Consider the following 6981-nt stretch of genomic DNA (forward strand, 5'->3'; position numbering starts at 1 on the left):
ACTTCGTTAGAAACCCAACTAATGTGTGCTTCCACGTTCACGACTGTTTCCACCTACTTCCGCGACCCTGGAACTGCGCATCCCTAAGGCAGTGTGAGCAGAACGCAGAAAGTGGAGGTGGTTCATGCATGGGTTTCTCGGACACGTTCTCTGAAACCGCCTTATAACCATTCTCTCCCTTCAGATTGGCAGTTGCCTTGTCGGTAGGTGAGGAGGTTGGCGCTCAGGTTAGAAGCTGGCTTAGTTGGGAACAGTTGGCGACAGTGTGGGTGAGCCCATAGGTCTGCTGGCGGAAGTACGGGTGCATTTATGGGTTTCGTGCTGGCAGCCAGTTTTTCCCTCGTGGTTGCTGCCAGGTTGTGGGATACAGGAAGGAAGCTGTGCTGAGAATCTGCTTGTGTACGGGTAGCTGAGTACTGCAGTGATGGGCTGCGCCCTGGGGTGCCTGCCTCTAACTCTCCTGCGGATGAACTGAAGATCTTTGGGGGCCGCCATGTGAATTGGTAATCCAGGTGACCCCAGTGTGCATCCAGCGTGGAGGGGCGCCGCTCTTGGTCCATGCTGTTCACAGTGGCAGGGTTGACAGCACCTTGGAGCTGACAGGCCGGCCTTGGGTTACAAACGGTCTGTTCTGCAGTGTGTCTTTCGTTGGCTTGGTAGGTCAGTAGGAGCAGGCGCATAGCCTACTGCCATCAAGTCGCAGCAGAATACAGGCTCAGGCTCCCCCGTGAAGCAGAATAGAACTCCTTCGGGTGTCCAGCACTGAGCAACAGTAGCTGTGCTACACGGACTGCGTGTACTTGAAACGGAGGCTGGGCCCGTTTAGACGTACAGAGGCCGAACCGTCATTGTCAACCACACTCCCAGGTGATGCGGGCACCCGAGTTGGAGAAGACGTTCCGGAGCAGGGGGCTCTCAGGTTTCTGCTGGTGATCCAGATCACCTGGCAACTTTGGAAGGCGATAAAGGCTTCCCTGTTCTTTTGTGAACTCTGGGAAGTTGTGATCTCTGCCAGAGTCTGAGAACTCGAGCTCAGGAGTTGGCCAATAAAAGTTCACCGTTATTAAAACGGTGCCCTTCTGGGGGCGGCAGCTCTCTAAGATGACGATGCACCAATTTTCTCGACTGCAGAACACAAAGTCCGGCTCAGAGCCTCACCGGGAGGGTGATTCTGTAAAGCACCCGGATTTCATGACCAAGGAATTAAAAACTGGGAAGGAAAACATGACAATTTTCAGAGCCTTTAACATCCTTTTACTTTTTCATAGTGATCTTGAGATCTCGGGGCAGAGAGAAAATTCCCATTTGTTGGATTGGCTTCCACCTCTGGTGGTTATTTATCCAAGCCGGAAGCATGCCCCACAGGTAATGTTCCCCGTAGGTGTGTCTTCGCACGATTTGCAGCAGGGCAAAAGCCTAGACTGCTTTTGGAAGTCTCTTGGGTGTACATGCAATTACGGGCTCATTACAGGTAGTTAGTCTTCTGGTGACGTGCTCACTCAGTGGGTCTCACCTCGGTAAGTACAGAAGAATTAGCTGTGGAGCTATTCATTCATTCGAGCTTAAAGAAAGACCTCTCCCCTCCCCCTCGAGTTTCTGAGTCTAAGGTGTGTTTTAGCTGGAGCAGCTGCTGAAGACACATGGACGATGAGAGGCATTGAACCAGGAGAGGCGATCTTTTCAGAGCACGCCTCTTCCTCTCTTTGAGCCTCTCTGTGTCACCACCGACTGGTTTCGCAGCCTCTCTGTGGGCCTGACATGCCGTGCTCAATGGAGCAAGTTGCAAGAGTTGGTTCTGAGTTCCACTGTGTCGATGGGCACATCCCAGCATTTCCTGCTGTCTTGAGCTCTCTGGGTGGGTTTATTTTTATTTTCTGTACTCTTTCGTGGGGCCGGAAGCCATTTACCACAGCCATTGTGGAGAGTCAACGCCCGTGGCGGGAAGCCCAGCCGCGAGCACCTCCTGCCCGCACATTTCCTGTCCCGTATCACATGGAAATGATCTGCCTTTGCGCCCCTTAGCAGCTTGTCTCTCGGCTCCTTTGATCACATCCTTTCATCTCAGGCTGCAAAACACTTTTGCTCTGAGGGCTGGAAAACACTTGGGGGTGGTGGGCGGGGTGGGGGTGGGGGTGGGGGGAGGTCACAGATGCCAGTTCTTGGTTCCTGGAGGCTCAGCAAGTGTGGCCATGGTCATCGGCTGAGGGGCTGAGTACAAACTCAGCATCACCCGCCCAGCTTGTTGGATGACAGACAGTTGTGGCACGTGCAAGTTTCTTGAGTGTCGTGTGACTCGACTGCGAACTATGAAGGCATTCAACAAATATCAACAAAACAAATATATAAACAAAAACAAACATCAACAGCCTCAAAGGAAAGGCAGACACACACACAGCACTTCGGGGCCACTGAGAGGCTGTACAAGGTGGGTGAACAACAGGCACATCCTAAATGTCACTGAGCCTTTCAGGGGAAGATGGTTTACGAGGCGAATAATTTGTATCTCTCTACTACAATAAAAAATTTACAACGTTTCTCCCATGGAGGAAAAGAACACTTTCCGGAACAAGCTTCTTAGGTGGAGGGCTGAGCAAAGTGTGAAGCTTATCAAAGACAAAACAAAAGCCGATTTATTTGCTTACATGGAATTCATAGGGGGGTCCAAACTCCTGAAGAGCTTCTTGCAGTTGGGTGGAAGAGTCTCGAGGCCACCGGAGTGGCGGGTGGGGGCTGCCCAGGCACTCCGCTTGGTCTGCAAGCCTGATTCAAGGGTCTGCCCTACCTGTCTCTTGACCTTGTCTGGATCCTCTGCAGTTTCTCTGTGGTGTATCTCGGTGGGCAGCAGTTTGAATCCCCCAGTCACTCCGTGGGATGAGGCTTTCTAGTGGAAAGAGTCACCGTCTCAGAAACTCACGGCAGGTCTGTACGGTCACGATGAGTTAGAATTGAGTTGACGGCGGTGAGTTGGATGGTGGCTTTGTCTCAAAGTTAGCAAAGGATTGATTGGGTACCCAGGAACTGTGCTAGAGAGTCAGTCCATGGGACGATATGAGACACAGCCTTGCCGTCTGGGAGTGAGTTGTCTGGTGTGGTATGGAGTGCCTGTCTGTGTTTTAGGTTTCCCTCATTTATATTTAATTAGTTAGCTGGGGGGAGGGGGATTCTCATTTTCCAGATGAAATGGAAACTCAGACTTCACGTGTTGCAATTTTAATCTTACCTCTCTAATTCCAAAGTATTTGGCATTGAACTGAGTAATAAAACAGCGAACATGGGGACAATAACACTGGACACTGCGCAGCCAAACGTCAGTGAAAGTCCCTTGCTAATGCCTCTGCTCTATAAATGTCTCAGGCCTCTCATGGCACTCATCAGAAACACTGGGGACCGTCCCAAGGCCTTCTGCTTCGCTCCCCCAGCTGTGGGTCCAAGGTCACTGGCTTTCAGTTCCAGGGCTGTGAAGGTCAGTGGCAGGCCTTGTTCTTTCCTGGAAGGATGAGGGAGAGAGACCTTAGGAGACCCTGATACTCGGACCCGCTCTGCCTTTCTAAATCCCTGGCTATTTTTAACTTATTACCGAAATTTTCACACTCAAAACAGTTGGGAACATAGCATAATAAACTCCCGGCCACACAACTTCCAACCGCATCAGTTGGCTGTGTTTTCCCCTAGTCCAGTGCGGGGTTCTAGTCAATCCGAAATGTGTGTCCGCTGGGACAGTTCATTCTGTCTGCCTTTACTTCCCCCGGCAGTTAACCTCTGAGAGCTGACTATGGGCCAGGCCCTAGAGACAGAACAGTCAGAGCAGGTAGGGCTTCCCTGAGCCTTAGACGCAGCACAGCATATAAATAGACCCGCGCCCTAAGTGGGGCAGATGAAAGGAACAGTGTGATAGGACAGTAAGGGGGTGTGGGGAGAGGGTGGCCAGAAAGGGACTGATTAGGTGACATTTCGGCTGACATCTGAGTCAGCCATGGGACCGGCCACGGGGAAGTGGCCAGATATCACCTTACTAACCTCCAGACGCCATGTGATTGCATAGTGGCGTGTGTGCCCGAGAACAGCGTGGCCTCAGGACACAGCCATGTGGTCCAATGTTTACTGAGGGAATGCCCCCTAAAGGCATCGGCTCCGTCCAATCAGCCCCGGCAGTGGCATCCAGGGGGTGCAGTTAAGAGTCACGGGAGGGAAAAGGGGCCTCTGAGGGACAATCCGAGACGCATCCCGAGGGTCCTCAGAGCCCGCCAGTGCCGGCTCTGTTCCACGATGGCTGCACGTAGAACCACCTTGGGCGGCCTTGCCCTTATGCTTGGTGGACAGAGCCAGGGACCGGATCCAGGTATCCTGGTTCCCTGTGGGCCTGCTCATTTGTGCAAGGAGGAGGTGTTGTGCAGATGAAAGGAGCTAGTGTTTGCTTTGGTGTTGTGCAGATGCAGGATATTGTTCACAGAGACAGGGTAAAGAGGTTGGCCACCCACCGGCCTGGGTGAATCACTGTAATGACTTGGGCCGGCAGAGCGATGTGTGGACACCCTTGAGGTAGAGAGAGAGTGTGTCCCACAGTCTTTGCTGGAAAGAAGTCCTTTCTAACGTTAGCCCACTCCCTCCCTGCCATAGGGCAGAAGGCATCCTTTGCTCTAAGCCCTAGTCCGTCCGTCATCTCCTCCCTGCACCAGGCTCCCTAAGTCCTGCCAGCCCGCCTTCTTCCATTCCTACACTTTCCCTCAGTCCTGCTCTCCTTCTTTCGCCTGCGCTCAAAGCTATGCATGGTGCATGGAAAAGCTAGCCCTCCCCTGGTGCTCCCTGGTCCTTGAGGGGAGATGGGGCCTGGGGGGAGTGGAGCACGGAGGCCATAGCTCTCCGGGAAGTTATTGCTTCTGGAAGGGAGCATTGCGCAAACATCCAGAGCCACAGGGAGGTGGGACTCCTCTTTGAGGTAGTAAAAGCCCAGAAACCATTTAGGGGGGTTGTGGTCAGAGAGAAGGTGGACACCCAAGCCACCTGCTGGAGCGTGCTGCCGAGGTTCTGCCTCCATGCCCGCCTTCCCTGCCCTCCTATTTTTTTTGGGGGGGGGGGTCTTGGAAAGGAGGGTGTGAAGGAAAGTAAGAAATGAGACTGCTCAGGGATGATGCAGGGAGAGGTGTCAGGGAGGCCCAGACTGTTCTGGGGCCAGGAGGGCCCGCTTCTGTCGGACACATGGCCACCGCCTTGCCAGAGTCACATGACACCCCACACATCCCACCACCACATTCCCCTGCACCCAACTTTCCTGGAAGCGACAGAAGGAGCAGCAGAAGGCATGGACTGCGCAACAGAAAGCTGCTGGGGTCCCAGCGGCGGGAGGAGCGGCTTCAGCGAGGTCCAAGCTCACCTGCACACTGGACCACCTGGGCCACTTGGCGTGGTCCAGTGACCTTGCTGATGGCCCGATGCACTGTGCCCCATCTTCTGGGCATTGTGACCGATGCTGCCCTGTATTTGCACTGTGATCTCAGATTCCTAAGCACTCTTTCCCAGACCAACTCTCTTAACCCTTTCTGTACCACGGGGACAGGAGTAGGCAGGCATTTTATCTCCATATGTTCTTTTAAAAAAATCATTTTATTGGGGCTCTTACAACAATCCATACATCCATTGCAGCATATCAGTCACATTTGTACACATGTTGCTATCATCATTTAAAAAAACCATTTTATTGGGGGCTCATACAACTCTGATCACAATCCATACAAATATCAATTGTATAAAGCACAATTACACATTCATTACCCTCATCATTCTCAAAACATTTGCTCTCCACATAAGCCCCAGGCATCAGCTCTTCATTTTCCCCCTCCCTGCCCGCTTCCCCCTACCTCATGAACCCTTGATAATTTATAAATTATTATTTTGTAATATCTTACATACTATCCTACATCTCCCTTTACCCACTTTTCTGTTGTCCATCCCCCAGGGAGGAGGTTATATGTAGATCCTTATAATTGGTTCCTCCTCTCGAACCCACCCTCCCTCCACCCTCTCTATATCGCCACTCTCAGCACTGGTCCTGAAGGGATCATCTGTCCTGGATTCCCTGTGTTTTCAGTTCCTATCTGTACCAGTGTACATCCTCTGGTCTAGCCAGATTTGTAAGGTAGAATTGGGATCATGATAGTGGGTGGGGAGGAAGCATTTAGGAACTAGGGGAAGTTGTATGTTTCATCGTTGCTACATCGCACCCTGACTGGCTTGTCTCCTCCCCACAACTCTTCCGTAAGGGGATGTCCAGTTTCCTACAGATGGGCTTTGGGTCTCCACTCCGCACTCCCCATCATTCACAATGATATGATTTTTTTTTTGTTCTTTGATGCCTGATAACTGATCCCTTTGGCACCTCGTGATCACACAGGCTGGTGTGCTTCTTCCATGTGGGCTTTGTTGCTTCTGAGCTAGATGGCTGCTTGTTTACCTTCAAGCCTTAAGACCCCAGACACTCTATCTGTTGATAGCCGGGCACCATCAGCTTTCTTCAGCACATTTGCTTATGCACCCATTTGTCTTCAGTGATCGTATTGGGGAGGCAGCACACATTGATATGATCTTTAGTTCTTTGATGCCGGATACCTGGTCCCTTCGGCACTTCGTGGTCACACAGGCTGGGGTGCTTCTTCCATGGCCAGCATCATTTTCAAAACAGTTTCTTTCTCCTTGAGCCCTTGGAATCAGCTCCTCTTTTTTCCTCCGTCCCCCACTCTATCTGTTCGTGTGGCTAGTTGTCTGTGAGCTGACCTTGGCCTCGAGCCCACCCCAAGCGCAAGGGGACTGCACTGCTGTGATTCGTTGGCTGATTTGGGGAATGGGATCCAGGCCCTCCTTCCTTTCTTGTTTGTTTTCATCTGGAAGCTCCACTGAAACCCATGTGATCTAACAGCACCTGGCAAACCTCCCCTGACAGACAGGTGGAGGCTGCACGGGAGGCGGACTGGCAGGGAATTGAACTGG

Source organism: Tenrec ecaudatus, chromosome 14, assembly GCF_050624435.1.
Source record: "Tenrec ecaudatus isolate mTenEca1 chromosome 14, mTenEca1.hap1, whole genome shotgun sequence".
Taxonomy (NCBI): domain Eukaryota; kingdom Metazoa; phylum Chordata; class Mammalia; order Afrosoricida; family Tenrecidae; genus Tenrec; species Tenrec ecaudatus.